The 19,580-nt window shown below is 41.8% G+C and overlaps 1 long non-coding RNA gene across 1 annotated transcript; it reads right to left on the reverse strand.

The window, feature by feature from the left end:
* Positions 1-16,963: 16,963 nt before the first annotated feature.
* LOC306915316 lies at positions 16,964-18,501 on the reverse strand. The gene is made up of 3 exons (XR_013788790.1): positions 18,361-18,501; positions 17,470-17,566; positions 16,964-17,260 (listed from the first exon to the last, which is right to left on the reverse strand). It is a non-coding gene; the product is annotated as an uncharacterized lncRNA (long non-coding RNA).
* Between the last annotated feature and the right edge of the window lie 1,079 nt (positions 18,502-19,580).

Raw genomic sequence — 19,580 nt, forward strand, 5'->3', positions numbered from 1 at the left:
ACATCCATTGGTCACTTTAAACAGTGTGCTTCAAAATGTGTTTTAAATTCTAATGCGAGATGTTTAGATGCGCATAATTATAATTATAATTATTATTTCATGTTCCGTCTGCCTCCTACAGCTCTCACAGTCTTCTGAGTGGTCCATCCTTGCCTTCCCAATCATTGCGACCATAGGTTGCGAGTTTTGCGACCTATGCAAAACTGTACACAGCTGTACACTTTGTAGGCAATTATTTTCAACAATTTCTAGTCTAGACCAGACTACACGTTATCAAAACACATTGATAACGCTCAAAAAGACGCAGTAATCTGGCAATACATTTTGTGTGCATGTATAAATAGTATGTATGTAAGTAGAAGTGGAGTGCCACCATCAAAGGTTATTTTATGTGTTCTGATAGAAGCACATTATGTAGAGGTACAGCCAGTACAACCATATTGTTACTGTTGGCCACTGAGCAGCTCCACTGGAACAGTTGGGGGATTCTTCCTACCAGTCTTGGGAATCGTACTGACAACCTTCCGGCAATAGGTGTGCTCCTGTAAAGAATCAAGAAAAGATACGAGTTATTTGTAATTTCAAGTGACAATTTGTAAATCTCCTGGAACTAAAATGTGTATAAGCCATAGTAAATCACTACAGAATCCAAAAGGATCTTACTGTTGCTTGCTTGGACTCTTAACAGAAAATATTTAATCTTTTCAAATATTGCATTTGCATATCCCTCTTACTGGAATGCATTTCAAATGTTATAATCAAACTTTCAAAAGTAACTCATAAGCAATTAAGTCTATGATAAGTACTTAATTGTATCTTTATTTCTGATGGGTGTTTTCTTCTCAAATAGCCACTAAGGAGCTGCAGACAAAGGATGATTGTTCATAGAATGATTGTCAAATCATTTACTACTATATTACAACATTAGACAACAATGATACTTCCAGAGGTTAGAAGCATATAAAACAGATAACTAGTAATACTACGCATAATAGCCGTCTTGTCCACAGTTGACAAGACTTTATTTGTGGCTTATTGAGTGTCCTCTGTACTAAGCTCTGCAAACATTACTTTAGCATATAACAAGTCTAAATAGAACACAACGTATACAAGTTACAGTAACTAGACATTAAACAAAACTACTCTACACAACACAGACAAGAGCATCATCACAACAAAGCAGTCAGACTATTAGTTTGCTAGATTCACTGGAGGGCAGTGGAGGCTAATGTTATTTAATGAACTATCCTCAAACAAAACAACGATTTTCAGAAATGTTCAACAGAATCCCATCTCTTGCTCTGGTCCATAGTGTTAGGGATTTCTCAGTCATTACACATAATGGTACACAAGCCTAGCTTGGATGATTGGATCAAGACTATCACATATGTATTTTAATTTTGATATCATTTTATAAATAGATCGACTGATCAAACTAAGGCTATATAACTCACATGTCATCATGACGTGTTGTGAGCTTATATGACTCATAACTAGACCTAGAATGCCTGTGATCATTTAATTAACTTCGTAAATTTTCATGTATCATAGGCATAGAACGGTCGTGCTTACCATCATGTTGGACGTAAACTTGGCGGCCTGAATGTGATAAATGCTCCGTTTGTACTCACCCATTAAATAATTCCAAAAACGTGGAGTGAAATATGGTCCTCTAGTTTTATATCCATGTGAAAGTTCTGGCACAAAACGTGTATTTAGTCAATTATCTCCACTTTTTCAAGAGATGCACACGTCTTTCTCTCCGGGCGAGGGGGGACTGGAATGATCGATGAACTGATTTTAGACGTCATCACCAATTGACAAGGGAAACACAAAAGTTTGGGTCATACAATTGGCAGGTGGTGTGATTAATTACCATAGAGTATATAAAAGAATAGAGACTGAACTGGCGCGAAGCTCCGCCCCCCCAGCTATTCATGTCAGTGGAAGTTGCTCAGTGGCGTTTTGAAGCACCCGGAAGACTGCCGGAAGTACCGTCTCAGATCGTCTACTTCCGCATTTGACCACCAAATTTTGGTGGTCAAATGCGGAAGTGCAACCGAGCGCTCAATGTTAAAGCCCAGCTGCACGGGGTTTCCCGGTCATGAATCCACGGGTCCGCCTGTAGTCCCTCCTCCTACCACTAGGGAGGAGAGCTTCAACGTTGAATAGCCTCACTGGCCCCTTGTTAATTACCCAGCACCTATCGCAAGGCACCTGCCAATTGTGTGACCAAAACTTTTGTGTTTCCCTTGTCAATTGGTGACGACGTCTAAAATCAGTTCATCGATCATTCCGGTCCCCCCTCGCCCGGAGAGAAAGACGTCCGTGTGCATCTCTTGAAAAAGTGGAGATAATTGACTAAATACACGTTTTGTACCAGAACTTTCACATGGATAAAAAACTAGAGGACCATATTTCACTCCACGTCTTTGGAATTATTTAATGGGTGAGTACAAACAGAGCATTTATCACATTAAGGCCGCCCAGTTAACGTCCGACATGAAAGTAACCGCGACCGTTCTATGGCTCTGTATGTGAAATACTGTATATACTGTATGTAACAACAGAGCCATTCTAGGGCTAACTCATAACATGACAATGGTGGTTTAAAAACAGAGACTTGATAGATGAAAAACGTTCCATATGCCACAGCTGCAATATTGGTTGAGTTTATCGTTGTTAAACAATCAGACTCACCCAATAAATAAGGATTGCTGAGACTTTGGGTCAGATTTGCTATCTATGGTTTCATATCCATTTGAAAGTTATGGCAATAAACGTGTATTTAATGAGATATTCACCACACGGTCCATATTCCTCTTTGTACTCGACGGAGCAACACATGTAAACTTAAATTCCTTCAATGAGCACTCCAACGTGAGTGTTATGGTGAAATGTGTTACGTGCCGAGATGATGTCACTAGTGGGAGTTATTGTGTAGTCCAATCGGTCACATATTTAAACAGGTCACACATTTCAGCGCAACACCGACGCAGGAGGCAAGCCGTAGAGGCAAGCTAGCAACAGGATATTGAAACAGCTGCAAATCCATTGCTGCGGACAGTTTAAATCACAGCCACCTCAAACAATTATGAATTTTTACCCCAAAGTTTACCACCAATGTTTACAAACATATAGGTTCATTTATCCTTTGAATGTTAGCATTTAGCAGATTAACGCTACAATCTCGGATTCCATTTGTAAAAATGTCTTGATTCAACCAACTCAAAGAAAGTTTTTGTAATATTAAAACAAAACTTCTAAATTAGACTGATTTGGAAGTTCCCGCTCGTCTTGTTTACAGTCAGCCAAGGTGAAGCAGGTACAACGCGACTCAAACGCGTCGCCTGTCGACCAATCATCTGTTGGCAGTGGCCGCACCTAATTTGCATATTTTGGTTGTAAAACACGCAGCAGTTACTGTACAGCGTCATATCGTTCCCGATGTACACATCGCTGAAGATGGATTCCTTAGCGCCAGAGATAGTTAAACCACCTGCGGTCTGCCCCCAGGTGGTCACCCACCCTGACACCGAGGATGAGCTCGACTCTTTCCATCACTACCAACTTCTCAATCTCTGGCTTCGTTGTCGGAGGAGGAGAAAGAGGAGTGAGAGGAAAGAGAAGAGCAAGCGGCGTGCGGCGTTCCATGAACGGGCTGATGACATCCAGAGACAGTTACTCCTAATCCAACGCCTCCTCTCCGAGATGCAGGCGGAGGAGAGGAGGAGGAGGAAGCGGAGTCTGTCGCTGTGACTTCATGGAGTTTTAAACTCCTACCACAACGGTCCTTTTAAGGGCCAATCCCATGTTTACATAAAAGAGTGTAGCCAAAACTGTGGCTGACGGTTGTGTGGTATGAAACTGGGGAAACCGCAGGCAAGCTAGCCAAGCTAGGGAACCGTAGCAGAGATCAGTGACCTGCGCCGGGCGGGCGGCGGCCGGTTGCAACTCTGGAGTGGACCGTGGACGAGACTGCGCACACGGTACACCTGCACCGCGCATGGTGCGCAGAGCCTAGGCTAGGGCGCAACGTTAAAGCACGGTCAAACAAGTCACTCCTGGTTAAAACTGTGCACACACGAAACCATCATGCCAGCCAGGGCAGAACCTAGCTCTGCCACCACGAGGCATATTTTGCAAAACGCATATTAGTCCTCCTACATATTTTGTCCAAACATTAAGTCCAATTCAATCATTAGCCATGTTAGCCCCTAGCAAAACACATTGATGCAGTTGCAATAAATTACAGTTCAGGGTGCATCTGTTATTCAATTTTTTTAACAAAAGATTTTATCTCAGCCACTTTGGCTAAATTTGCTCAAGTCTGCCATCTTGTGGATGCTCCAAACAAAGACATAGGCTACAACAGTTTGATGCCACAATCTTCTTATGGAATATTTCCATAACACCATGAAAAAACTTAATTTATGTACAACTTGCAGATCAATTTACATTGCTGGCATAGCAATACTGGCATTAACAATATAATTTAGGCATACAAAAAATGTATTGTGCGAACAGGTAAGCTGTATTAAGCTTCCAGGTATAAGTGTCTATTAACTGTTAATATACATCACCTTTGGAAGTAACATTGCCCATGTATCATGGCCCTTTACAGCATGTAAACGATTTGTGTTCAAAGATGAACCTCATTAATGAAAAAAACAAAACAATCACTGTCTGTACAGGTTGTGGTGTGGTTGTTTTGACCCGTCATGTTATTGCTAGTTAAGTTGCATTTTTTCTTCTTAAACTAAAATAAAGCCAGAGGTAATTAAAAAAACTGCCTGTTTGCAAACACCACAGTATATGGCGTTTAAAATAACTGGGTCATTCCTACTATTCTGTGTCAGGCTAGTAACTTTAAAAAATATATATATATTTTACAGGATTTCTCTTTTTCTAAAAAACGGCACATTCAGCTGTCAGAAAAACATTTGTCCAGATTATTCCAATTTTTCCATATTCAAATGGCACCGAATACTAGGAATGACCAAACTTCTAGTTTTGTGTCGCAGAACATACAGTATTGCGACACTATTGGTGCAGCCTGTCAGGTCCCCCAACCAATAGAACCACACTATAGACACTGTAACATTAGGCCTTTTGCCAAAGCCGTCTGCATACACGAAGGATCAGGAAACCTTGTTTTTATCTGTTTGAGCTTTGTTGTGTCCATCATTTAATTGAGCCAAGTGATGTTCGTGCTAAGTTGTCCTATCATTATGATAACATCATTTATCTTTGATATGGAGGCTGTTTCAATGAATATTTCACATTAAAAGAAAACATGAAATGGCCACAAAAGTAATTTATGCTGCTCTGTTGATCTGACTGAATAGCATTAACTGTATCTAGGAGGACAGGTTTTATGTTTGTCACTCGCTCATACAAGTACAACCTTCTAATTATTAAATGTTGTGTATATATTCACATTTGACACTCTTGATATTCTCAACCCTATAAATAACATGAAATTAGATATTATCAATATTAAACACTGCACAGCAGCGTACCAAACGATTCAGAAGGTTTAATGTGTGTGTGTGTGTGTGTGTGTGTGTGTGTACACATGCACGCACACATGTCACAATAAGTGATCAAGGCTACGTGTGTCCTGCATAACCTCCTCAGGAGAGGCAGGACCCGTGGACGTGCTGCTGCTCTAACACCAGCTGTGGACCGGCCCGTGGAGGGAGAGGTTCCGGGTCTCCGTGGACATGCTGCTGCTCCAACACCAGCTGTGGACCGGCCCGTGGAGGGAGAGGTTCCACCAGCTGTGGACCGGCCCGTGGAGGGAGAGGTTCCGGGTCTCCGTCGGATCAGAAGAGTGGGAAGCAACAACTATGCACGGGAGCCCCTCTTCAGAAGAAAATGCTTCGCCTCCTTCTCTCGAGTGGGTGCCGTTTCCTGGCAAGATGACGTGGCCTAGTCATCCAAGTTCCAAAACACAAAGGCTCTTTTAAGAGCCACCCCATTATTCTTATTAAAGACTAGTATTCAAACTAAACATATATTTCTACACTATGTAAAACAGCCATTTAAAAAAACAAAAGTAATATGTTACTGTGAATAAATTGTTTGGCAGAGGTAAGTCACTGTGCAAGGACGTGCATTTATTAACAACAAAATGTATTAACTCCCAGTACACTGTGTGTACTGGGAGGGAGGGAGGGCTGGGGGAGCGAAAAGCTATTTTTAAAAAAAAGCGAACTTTAATACACTGTGTGGGAGGGAGGAGGGAGAGCTGGGGGAGAGAAAAGGAATTTAAAAAAACGAACATGTGGCGAAAATCTTTGAATATTCTTTCAGACGGCACCCGGGAGCAGTATGGGTTGGCGCCCCAGCCTGTGTCTTCCGTGAGGAAGAAGCCCAACAAACCCACGGTGAGGCCTTTAGGAGGGCCATTCAAGCCTCAAGCGGAGCCTGCGGCACCACCAAGGGCAAGGTGGAGCCTGCGGAACTGTTGCGGCTCGAGAATCCACCATTCCTGAATAAAGTGCCTGGTGCTGGGAGTCTGGTGCAACGCACAGGGCCTGACCTGGTGAGAGCAGGAGTGGACCTGGTGAGACGTAGGAGGGGCCCGGACAGGAGTCAACCCACAGAGCCTAGTCCTTCCACGCGCCAGAATGGTAGCTCCCAGTCCCGGCAGAGTAGTTCAGGAGGAACGGATTGTGTGGCCCTGGTTTTTCCCTAATGGGACTGATCGAGGGTAGCTACTGGGACGTAAGTCGGGACTTGATCACCCCGGCTGGGTCACCTGAGTGAGGGGTATGATGTTGGGAGACCCGTCCCGAAACCCTGATGACCTTGGGATACATCACTGAGGATACGTCCCAGGTGCATCCATGTATGTATGTATTTTGTTTAGTCAGAGGGGGGGGGGGGGGGGGGGGGGGGGCAAAATATTTTCAGATGGGGGTCTGCAGCCAAATTCAGAACATTCTGGGAGTCCTTGACATGAAAATGGTTGGGCACCACCGACATAGAAACATAGGTTTTTCAGAATACTGTCATGATTTAGAAGACATTTTGTAGAATCTGGTCTCAGTCCTTAATGGGTTAATAGTATACACTGACCCCTTTTCCACCGGTTGGGAACCGGTTCAGTTCAGAGTGAATTGAGTGGGCAAAACCATAACTATATTAAATTGTTTATAGGATCAATATAAGTAAATTATATGATAACCCTTCCACAGTAGTAGCTTTTTCATATTTTAATTATTTTGCATATTTTCCTACACAATGCCTAATTTGCATATTAAAGACATTAAGATTTGTAATATTGTCTTTGTGTAAGTATTCAACTGGGGAAGTGTCATGGTGATAACAATTTAATATAGGTATGGTTTTGCACACTCGATTCATAATTAACGTTCCAATTTTGGAGCTCTGGCTCATGGACTAAGAACCAAAAAGAACTGAACCGGTTCCCAACCGGTGGAAAAGGGGCCACCGTGTACTGGGAGGGAGGAGGGAGGAATGGGGGAGAGAAAAGGAAATTTGAAAATCCAAATGTGTAGGAACCCTGATAATAAATAAAATTATACCCACCTACTTTTTTAAGAGAACAAACACATGTGGCTGAATGAACAGAATGCCGCCCACACACACACACAAAGATATTATGTAGAATTATGATGTAGATAGAATAATCCTGCTGTTCTTTTACATACAGCAAGCAAATAAATTGCCTTTGCTTTAATGAAATATCTGAGATTATTAGAGTTTTGTTGAAGATTCTTCTGAACATGTATACTGTTGCTTGTGAGATCAATTTTAATATAACAAACATCAGAAAATAGCTTATCTATAAGCTCACAATGTGTCACGTTATGTGTGTGACTTGCTTCCCTAAAAGACAACGCTGCTTTCTAAATTTTATCTATATGGCTAGTGGTTCAACCTTTTCTTTTCTTTTTTTTTTACCAAAGTACCACCTCAGAAAATATCTGGCTCTCCAAGTACCTTGGATGATGTAGTGATGTTGAAATACAGGAGTGTAGACCTGCCCCATCCTATTCACCTAGTATGCACAATAACGGTCTTAATTTGATTTATTTGGTCAGGTGAAACCTGACTAGTGAAAGCTCATGAAATGTAGAAGACCTAGTTTTTCCATTCCTAAGTCAATAATGCTGCTGCTCTGACAAAACTCTGTCTAATCACTAATCAGCACAACTGATGATATTTCTAATGTGATTTATCCGTTCTCAAATCTTCTATTAACAGCTAGGTGTGCTGTCATGCCAATTTCAGCATGGCTGGGTAGCCTATTAATTTTCAAAAAAATTGCTTGGTCAGAACAGAAGAACACGTACCACAGGTTGAGAATCACTGTTATATGGAATCAAAATGAAATCAGTCGAAGGCTCGTAGCGACTGACAAGTTGTGACAACTGTAGTCCACGTGAATACATCCCAGACAATATCTAGACTTTCAAATATCAATGTAATAATGACATATTTCCCAGACCTTACCTGGAGTTCTGGTATGTGGAAATCTGAAAAGGTGCTGGGGTCCTGGGTTGGTGAAGGAGCTGGCAGACTGTTCTAGTCGCCTTGAGCTGGTGGAGACTCCATGGGAACTAGGGTGACATAATCGTATCCTGGAGGAGGTAGTGTGGTGCTGGTTCCCCGGGCAGCCACAGGGCATGGTCGGGTGGTGTTGGCGTATGTAGCTGCAGGAGGGGGCCTCTTACGGCAGGGAGCATCACCTTTACATTGTCCTGGAGGTAGCTTGATGCCACTGGTGCCCTGGGAGATGCTCTTGTGATGTAGTCCTGGAGGTAGTAGAATCAGAAACATCTTTGTCACATCACAGGTTTACAGGTGTTAAAACAGTGGGTGAAACTATTTATTGTTCTACCGTTATTTGAATGTTTCCAGAAAAGAGAAAGAATGGAGAGAAAGGTGTGGAGGGGGGACAATAATAAATTGAAAAACAATCGTTAAACACCTGGTAATGCTTAACTCTGTAACAGTCCATAAACTTGGCTGCCATATGATGTAATTTCAAAAGCCAGATGAAGCGCACCTCAAAAAATCTGTACAATTTACAGAGCAGAGGCTCAAATCACATACGGGGTGAGAGACAGAGACACACCATCCTGCCACTGGATTTGTTATAAAGAATAAAATATTAGAATGGTGATTAATCACAATGAATAATTTTTTAAGCTGTTATTAAAGAGGGTTCGTTATTGGAGCACGGATGATGGGTAAGACATCATCAGTAAATAGGGTTGGACGCACACGTTAAATGACTGTGATGGTCTTGTAATAGTGATATGTAAGAAAAAAAAGAAGAGCGACTCTTCCTCATTTAAGAATGTCAATGCAGGACATGACCCGACTGTCAGCAAGAACACCACATGGAGAGGGATGTTATAGAGCGTCGCAGTTCCACCCCCTTTCAGAACGACAGGCACCAGGAAATAATTCCCCATAAATTTTTCCCATAGGCGTTTCAAAAAGTATTTATTTATAGATCTGTAAGCCTCTGACAAAGCCAACAGCCGAGTTGACAAATCAGGTCAATAAACAATTTATTTTGAGTCGAACAAATAATTAGAAGAAAAAGTGTTGTATCCTGCCCTTTTTTTCTTCTAATTATTTGTTTGGCACAAAAAGCAATGTTTAGACTTAGAGGGTATGCGCATGACATCATCATCATACCCGGAAGTTATGCGGGAAAGCCTACTGAGTGACTACTTTATGGCCTTGACAGCCCACATCCAAACAGAAAAGTCCTATTTGATTGAATTAAATTACGTTAAACAACTTTGTCACTCACTTCGCCACTCGATCTGCCATTTACTTCATGCATGCGCATACCCTCTATTGTCATGATTTGTCAACTCGGCTGTTGGCTTTGTCCGAGGCTTAAATATCTTTAAATAAATACTTTTTGAAACGTCTATGGGAAAAAAAATGAATGTGGAATTATTTCCTGGTGCCCTCGTCGTTCTGAAAGGGAGCGGGACTGCGACGCACTATAGTAGGCCTGCTGGGCATAAACACCTCATTACAAAGACAAATGTACATTTGAGAGTTCACCATAGAGATGCGATAAGATCAGATGAAAATCAGATAAATGTCAAGGTGCACAGAGGCTGTGCTGGCAGCTTGTGGTGGCACAATACCACGTGTGCGTGTCACCCGCCTGTATTCGTCTGTACTGTAGTCCCATCTTGATTTGAACTTACCCCATGATTCTTGCGCTGCTCCTGTCACTGGAGGCTTCCTTTAAGAACCAGCACATTATGTTCTCCTTTTCCAAGATCTCTAGCCGGTACATGTTCCTCAACACCTGTGGAAGCACCACAGCAGCATGTTATGTTTCACAATCAAAAAAACTGGCTCTGACAACCACTTCACATCCAGATCATGTGCCGCTGTGCTGTTAGGTCTGAGCGGCCATCTGTGATGCGCTTGCAGAGGAAATGCCTTTTCACAAACCTTGACCATTTCCCCCCAGTGATTCTCCTGCTCCAGGAAGTACTCTTCAAAGGCCGCCAGGCAGTCCAAATGGTCTTGTGCTCGTTTTATATAGTTTTTAAACACTGGTGCCCAATTTCTCATCAGCTGAGAGAAGGAAAAACAAGAACTGATGACGACAAGACTACCCTGGAACATGTGAGTAACGAAGAGTATGAGACACGGTCCGGAGCGGCTGCGGATCCATACATCTACACAACACCATAAACTGTCCGCCATTACCCTTTTCATGTCACGCACCCCCTAGAGATCGTTCACGCACCCAAAGTGGTGCGTGCACCACAGTTTGGGAAAGCCTGCTAGAGCCTTGTTTATAATCTGTAGTACGACAGTCTCTTGCCAAAACATATTTTTAGAAAGCAACACCCAAGGTCATGGTCTTGTGTACAGGTACAAAAGAGTAAAACATACTTTTCTTCTGCTTCCTTCAGCCAATGCAGCAGCAATAAGAAAAATAAAGAGTTAAAGAGAAAAAATATCAGCATATGTACACGACATAATGATTTTTTTAGTGTATTATATAGACCAACATTTCATTAGCTGCCACATAACTTTATGTCAACAATTTGGATCGCATGCATCAGCATTGCAGGGTGGCAATGTGCTCCTCATGTGAAAATAGATGTTTTCTACGAGTCACAAAGAACACAGTTCAACTAAACACTCACCATGACACCTTGGGAAGATAAGCACTGGTCTGGCTCTGGAGTCCCACGGTCGAGTTCTGCCGCCAGACTCTGCTTGTCCAGTGTGGTTCTTATTTTACGGTACTTACCTTGGTGGCCATCAAAAGCTGCAATACACTCTGCAAGGAAGAAACTTTGATTGGTACAGAAACTTGCAGTTACACAAGTAAGTAAAGTACTGTAAAGGCCCACCCATACTCCAGTTTTAGGTGATAGCCTACTCACCGTGGTGGTTGGGAAAACTTGGCGTCGGAACCGGACCGCCCTCCTGGGCGTGTTCCTGGGGGCCTGGATGTTCCGGGGACCCCCACACGGTAACTCTGTCATTTCTCTGCCATTTCGGATACGGGGGCAGCTCGCCAGAACCGGGGCCGACACCCTGGGTACATTCTGGTCTGGATGTTCCGGTGACCCCCACACAGTACACTACAATACAGTACAGAGCACAGTAAAGTACAGTAACTATAATAATAAATGTATACTTGCACCGCTCACTTCACACAGGTGTGATTTTTCTTTAGTTATTTCACAATTTAACAAGTAGTGCCCTATGATTCATGAACATTGCACATACCAATATTGAGGTCTAAACTATGTTTGTTGAATTGGCACAATATTTGGCGGCAGTGTGCAAACGTGACTGACCTAAAGTGAGGTTGATTATTTTTTAAGTCCTCCAAAATTTGCTCCGATATTCAGAGCGAATGTGTGGTGAAGTGTGGTGCTAGAGCTAGAGTCTAGCATCACACGGAGGCCAAATAACATTTCACACAGAGATCATAATCTAACAGGCAGATTCCATAAAGAATCCTGCAGTGCCGACTGTGGTGACCCCATGGCTTTGCCTCTAGTGTCACCCTTCAAACTACAGTTCAGTTAAGGATCAGTACGACCTCAACTCTAGAAACTACTAGCAGGGATTTTAGACCTGCTCTTAATTTCCTTAAACATTAATTAGCATTAATCTAAACAGCTGTTTGTGTCAAGAGTATATCCACACTGAACGTGGAAATCACATAACTAAGTTGTTTCTTGCTGCTGGAGTTGAAGCTACCGTGATGTCCAAGAAGCTGAATTCCTTAATGTCTGCAGTCACGGTGAAGCAGCTGGTGTTCATTGCAGCTGTTGAGGCTGTATCAATGTTTGACACAAGCAGAGAATATGCAATCAGGCAACAGGAATCCCAATTTGAACCCAAAGTGTGCAGCCAAGCTGTGCATGAAAGTATTATGTTATTAAAAGTTTGCAGAAATAGTACAGTACAAGGTCTGCTAAGAGGATTAAAGACAGCCTATGGCTCAATTGTTTCCATTGGGGTCCTTCATGTTCAATCAGAAATTAAGACCACATAAGGCTGTCATCTGAATATATAGTACATGATTATATGACTTATGTACATGATTATAATACATTGTCGAACAGGTCAAACCAAACGTTATACTAAGCCTAATAGTTATTAGTGAGCTTTGAAGGCGGTGAGCGGATGACCGCTCTGTCCATCCATATAAACAGTAAACACGTCCTGTCTGCAAGGGATATTCCTTGGGTCGCTGATGTCAACATAGCCGCCATATTGGCAGGGTCCATGTGACCGACGCGTTATGTGAACGCTAGTGATTTACCTGAGGTTAGTGATTACCCCCCGATTCATTCCCATGCTGTGCACCCTTGAGAAATGATAAGCCATAGACAGGAGATACGCATCACAGATAGGCAGGAATATGATAAGCACCAGCGACAGATTTCACATTACAGTAACTCAACCATTGGCCCCGCCTCCTAGTCCAAACCTGTCCATTGATTGGCGGGGCGATCTCCCCCACAGTCCTCTTGTTTACGAACAATACAACTTGTGATTCCACGTTGAATGTTAGCATTTAGCAATGCTACAATCTGGGAAGCCATTTGAAAATGTGTTTGAGATTCAGTTTAGGAATTTTCATCCGAGATTAAAACAAAAAACGTCCTTAATTCTCGTTCTAATTAATCATATTTTTCACTCGCCCAATGTTGACTTCACCGCGGAGTGTTCAGGTGTGTATATGGATGCGCCGATTGCGCTCAACCAATCACCTGTTGGGAGCGGCACACCTGATTTGCATACGTTACAGTATAATTCCCGAGACGTTATCATAACTTTCTCATTGTTCCTTTCAACCTACTGAAGAGGCTACATTCTGAGAGTTTACCTGCCAACGATGGGAAAAGTTCCTGAAAGCCAGCTTGACCGTCAGGTTACCCACCATTCTGACCGCACAGAGGCGCCTTCTGGCTCCTCCAACAGGCGGAAGAGGAGGAAGAAGACATCGGGAGAAAACAGGGAGGTCGTTTCTTCCAGCAACTCCATCACCGTCTCCAATCCCACCGACTCCTGTAGCTCCTCAGGCTCCCAGGGTCAGAGGAGGCGTCGTCGTAGAGGGAGAGGCAGCCGGGCGAGATACAACCGTCAGAGAACTCAGTTGCACGACTTGACCGAGCTTATGCTCAGTCAGAGAGAGATGTGAGCCACCCACAAAACGGTCCTTTTAAGGGCCACAAATTGTTAAATAAGAGTATCCTTGTACCTACACTATCTTAGCTCTGGTCCATAGCTCTAATGCCGTTGCATTTAGAGCAAATGCAACGGGATTAGAGCTATGGACCAGAGCTAAGAGTAGCTTAACTAGTTGTATGTGCAGTTGCACACACACTGCATGCCAGGGCAGAACCTCTGCCACAATGAGGCAATTCTTTCGCAAAACACATTTTAGATTACTCCTACATTTTGTCCAAGCATCACACAACTCTGTACACACAGCATCTCTATGGTCATTAAGTCCAATTTATTAGCCATGTTATCCCATAACCCCTAGCAAAACACATTGATGCAGTTAACATTTTTCCTCAGATACTTTATTTGCTAAAGTCTGCCATCTTGTGGACACTCCAAACAAAGACATACACCAGTTTGATGCAACAATATCCTTATAGAATATTTCCAATTGTTGTCGATTAAATAATCGTCCAAAGATGAAGGAATGACAAATTTCTTCAGGGTGAAGTATTGAGAATTTATTAAGAAGATTCAGCAGAGTAACAACATACAGAGAGTGAGGAACAGGCCTCCTTGCCTGTTCCAGCAGCCCCTCCGGACGCAAGCCTCCCCAACCCCATTCTCAACATTAAGGTCATGGAGTGGCCTAGCCAGTCTCCAGACCTTAATCCCATAGAAAATCTGTGGAGGGAGCTGAAGCTTCGAGTTTCCAAGCGACAGCCTCGAAACCTTCAGGATTTGGAGAGGATCTGTAAAGAGGAGTGGACCAAAATTCCTCCTGAAATCTGTGCAAACCTGGTGACCAACTACAAGAAACGTCTGACTTCTGTGCTTGCCAACAAGGGTTTCTCTACCAAGTATTAAGTCATGATGTGCTTGGGGATCAAATACTTATTTCACTTGATCAAATGGAATTTAATTTATAACCTTTTATATAATGTTTTTTTCTGGACTTTTTTGTTGATATTCTGTCTATCTGTTAAAATAAAGGTACCATAAAAATTATAGACCGCTCATTTCTTTGTATTAGGGCAAACTTACAAAATCAGCAGGGGATCAAATAATTATTTCCTTCACTGTATATATATATATATATATATATACTGTTTATTTATGTTTTCCTCTGGCTGTTATTTTTGTTTAAGAAGAAAGAATGCAACATAACTAGCAATAATTTGACTGGTCAAAACAACCACACTGTGTTGTTTTCTCCTTATTAATTAGGTTCATCTTTGAACAGAAGTCGTTGCTGTAAAGGGTCATGATACATGGGCAATGTTACTAACAAAGGCGATGTGTATATATCATTTTTTAAAATTCAAGTTAACAATAGAATACAACATTTAGAACATTAAAATAAATTGTTTTAGCACATAAGGCTTTTTTCCCTTCAAAATGAAATGCACCCTGACTTTCTTACCAGGTCATACAGCATAGAATGTAAACATACGCATGACATGTGCAATATCTTATTCTTTAAAAAAGTCCAATTATTGTGAGAACAGGTAAGATTCATGTTTCCAAGTTTATGGGCTAGTGTCTATTAACTGTTAATATACATCGCCTTTCCGGGGACCCCCACACAGAGTTGCACCACTCACTTCACATGGGTGTGATTTTTCATTAAACTTAATTATTTTCTTGTAATGCTGCAGCTTAGTAAGAGGAGACTGAGAACTGTTATGGTGCCCCAGCTGCCAAACTGCTAAAGAGATTTACTCGTCATTCAAATTAAAAAATGTGGATTTGGTCATGCTGCTGAGTTGGATGAGAATGCACTCAGACATACTGAGAGTTTACAGAATACAGATTTTTTTTTTTTTTTTTTTTAAAGAATAAGATATTGCACATGTCATGCGTATGTTTACATTCTATGCTGTATGACCTGGTAAGAAAGTCAGGGTGCATTTCATTTTGAAGGGAAAAAAGCCTTATGTGCTAAAACAATTTATTTTAATGTTCTAAATGTTGTATTCTATTGTTAACTTGAATTTAAAAAAATGATATATACACATCGCCTTTGTTAGTAACATTGCCCATGTATCATGACCCTTTACAGCAACGACTTCTGTTCAAAGATGAACCTAATTAATAAGGAGAAAACAACACAGTGTGGTTGTTTTGACCAGTCAAATTATTGCTAGTTATGTTGCATTCTTTCTTCTTAAACAAAAATAACAGCCAGAGGAAAACATAAATAAACAGTATATATATATATATATATATACAGTATATATATATATATATATATATATATATATATATTTTTTTTTTTTTTGGGTACCAACTTCACTGATGGTGTGGTAATTGGAATCAGTATATCTGGGCTGGGCTGAAAACCAAACGAAAATGGCCGCGTTCGGAAGGCTCTCTCAAGCTCTGCTGAGGTCTTCACAGACCCAGGCACGGCGTCAGCTGTCTGCCACTGCTGCACACGGCGAGCACGACGCAGCAAGGACATGGAAGATACTGACCTTTGGGGTAGCTCTACCTAGTACCTGGTGTGGCAGTTTGCATGTTGAACATGTACCTGAAAGAGCAGCAGCATAGCCACGAAAAGCCAGAGTTCATACCTTACAGCCACCTTCGCATCCGCAACAAGCGTTTTCCGTGGGGAGATGGTGTCAAAAGCCTTTTCCACAACCCACATTTGAATGCCCTTCCTGATGGCTATGAGGGTCATGATGACGAGTAAAGAACTCTTCCTCCAGACCCTGGCACAGGGACCACTTTCCTCTTATTTTCAGTCCTGGACCACACTCCCTCCAATTCAGTTTACTGTTATCATTTCCATTATGTTTACCTCTGTGCTGTAAACGCAGTGAAAGCACCCAAACTGTTACATTACCGTACTCTGGACCAGACTACAAATTGTCTGCTTAAACGTATGTGATATAAATAAAACATAACTATTATTACCTAAAAAAAAAAAAACATATATATATATATATATATATATATATATATATATATATATATATATAGATATCGGGGCTGGGCTGGGCTGGAAAAAGCGAGCAGCAAACATCATCTGGCATCCAACATGGCCTGCAGGCAAAGGGCAGGAGGTCAAGTGTTGCTATTCAAAATGTAATGACAACGTATTGGGATGTTTTCCAAAAGTAAACAATCTTTGGCCAGTGACAGTGCACCAATACTGGAGACCTACTGTACAATTCTGGAGTCTCATAAGTGCTTTCTCCATGACTGGCATCAAATCCTGCCAGAACCTTCTCCTGCACCTCCCCAGTATGCCGTCTCCCTGTCAGATTCTCCACTAATCTATCTCCCTCAAATATTTCAGTAATGCAATAAGAGCTTTTTCTTTTTTTGGACAAGCCATTTGGGAAGAACAGATTCTCACATATGACCTTGATTTCCTCTACCGTTTTCTCCTTTTTGATGGTTATGCATCTTGTTCCTCCTCTGGGTGCTCATACTGTGAAACCACGTCTTCTGGAATCACGATGGCCCGGATCTCATTGTGGGGTCAAACATGACAGCCAAATATGAGCTCCATCAGGTTGGAAACAAGCTGTGAAATACAGTCAGTAGAAGTTGTGTTAGATTTCCAATGCCACTTTTTAGGTCACTTTATTGTGATCACTTTTGGTTGTAATTTGAGAGCACAATTAACTTTTTACTATTTTATTTTCTTAAGTGCTGCTAGACTGGAGTGCAATACTATTACATGGGTTTTAAATTTGAATTTGTTTGTAGTTTTAAATTTAAAAGAAAACGTACAGAACGTGGGATCCGTCTTCACTTCTTTCACTCTGCACTCTCCCTTCCTGGCTTTTGGTTAGTGAAGCTTGTGGATTGGCTGTCCATCCCGACCTGTCTTTTGTTTACTTACTTAATCCTCTTCGTCCCAGGTGGGACATAAGGCCTTAACGATATTCTTCCATCGGGACCTGTCTTGTGCTGCATGTTGTGCCTCGCCCCATGTCAGGTTCATCTCCTTCAGCTCAGCTGCCACAGTTCGGCGCCAGGTTGTTTTAGGTGTCCATCCTGAACACATGCCCCAGCCATCGGAGTCTGCGATGTTTGATCTCCGATACTACGCTGTTGCACTTGGTCATCCGGTGAAGCTCTTCGTTGGATATCCTCTCAGGCCAGAAGATTCTGCAGATTTTCCTGAGGCATCGATTGTGGAAGGCATCGATCTTCTTCATATCATGCGTTGTGACTCGCCAGCATTCAGATCCATACAACAGCACTGACTTCACATTGCTGTTGTAAAGTCTGACCTTGGTTTTTACAGTGTACTGCTTGGACTTCCAGATAGATTGGAGCCTAACAAAAACACTGTGAGCCTTCCCTATCCTTGCTCTGATGTCCTTTTCTGCTGCATTCTCTTTGCTGATCAGACTTCCCAGATATGTGAACTCTTCAACACTTTCAAGAGTGTGCCCATTCACAGTGATTGGTGCACCTGGGGTGGAGTTAATGCACATCACTTGTGTTTTAGATAGGTTGATGTTCAACCCCTGTCTTTTGTAGTTGCCCAAAACTTTCATTGTAATGAATTGCAGCCAGGTAGTCTAACAGTAGATTAAACATACAAACTAAACATGATAAGACAGACTACAAATATGTTGTGTTCTGAATTTTGCTTTACTCTAAATTAATTACCTGCAAAGCATTCCAAGACATTTGATGAAAGCAACGCTTTTGGAAACAAATGGTTTGGTCACAATCCAGTCGATAGTGACATTGTTGGCTTTCAAGAACTCAAGACTTTTCTCCAGACCTTCTCCATGTGGTAACTGCCACCAACTTTTACTCTGTCAAAAATAAAATACTGTTAGTTTAGAAAAGGAATCTATATTATATACACAAACAACAAAAATATCCACAGTAACACTCACCAGAATCAATTGTAGATCAATTACTTTGTTTTGCCCCAAGTCGATCATTGTGTAACTTCCATATTTTGCAGAGTGGCCTTTGAAAGTAAATTGTAATATTAGTACACATTTTAATGATCCATCTCTATCCGCTTGAGAGAAAACATTTACATTAGTGAATACTCTAACCTGACATAAAAATATTACAGGGGCTGTCAGCTCTCATGTCTTGCCGAGTATGACGGCAGTCTCTGGCTGTGGCTGCGCCAGCATCTCCATCTGTGAGCTGTTCTATGTATGGATTATGGCTGGCTCAATGAAAGCTTTTGCATGTCGTAGGAAGGTGTTGTAAGAATGTAGTTCATTGCATTGAAGACCTGTTAACTGAAAACACATTTGAACACATTTCATAAGTGCAATTTCAAGAGAAGGCAAACGCAAAAAAATGGAAAAGTATATTCAACGACTGATGAATTATATTTATAGGAATAATACCTTTTCAAGATTTGAGAACGATGCTCCAGATGTAAAGCAGAAATATGGACGTACACCATGTATTTTTTCCCCTCATGGGCTGGAATGGATTGTATTGCTCTGTCAAAACAAAGAAATAGAGCACATGGATAGAGCTACAAAGCAAAAACTACAAAGCATTATTTCTCATTCACATTGTAGTCTCATTGACCACTTTTGTCCACCTAGCCATACTACTTTGTGCTATGCAACACCTCATTCTTGAATAATGAAGTTGTAAAAAAAATAAAGATGTTCCAATTAGCCAATATACAAGCTCACAAAATACACTACTTTCTGCTGCCATTTTTTAATTGGAATGACAGAGTTACCGTGTGGGGGTCACATCCAGAGCCCCAGGGACGCGCCCAGGGGACCTGGCCGGTTCCGGCGAGCCGCCCCGCGTCCGAAACGGTTGAGAAATGACATAGTTACCGTGTGGGGGTCCCACTACTGTACTGTACTGTCACACCCGAAATCATCATATATATA

This window comes from Electrona antarctica, assembly GCF_951216825.1.
Source record: "Electrona antarctica genome assembly, chromosome: 22".
NCBI classification, from domain to species: Eukaryota; Metazoa; Chordata; class Actinopteri; order Myctophiformes; family Myctophidae; genus Electrona; species Electrona antarctica.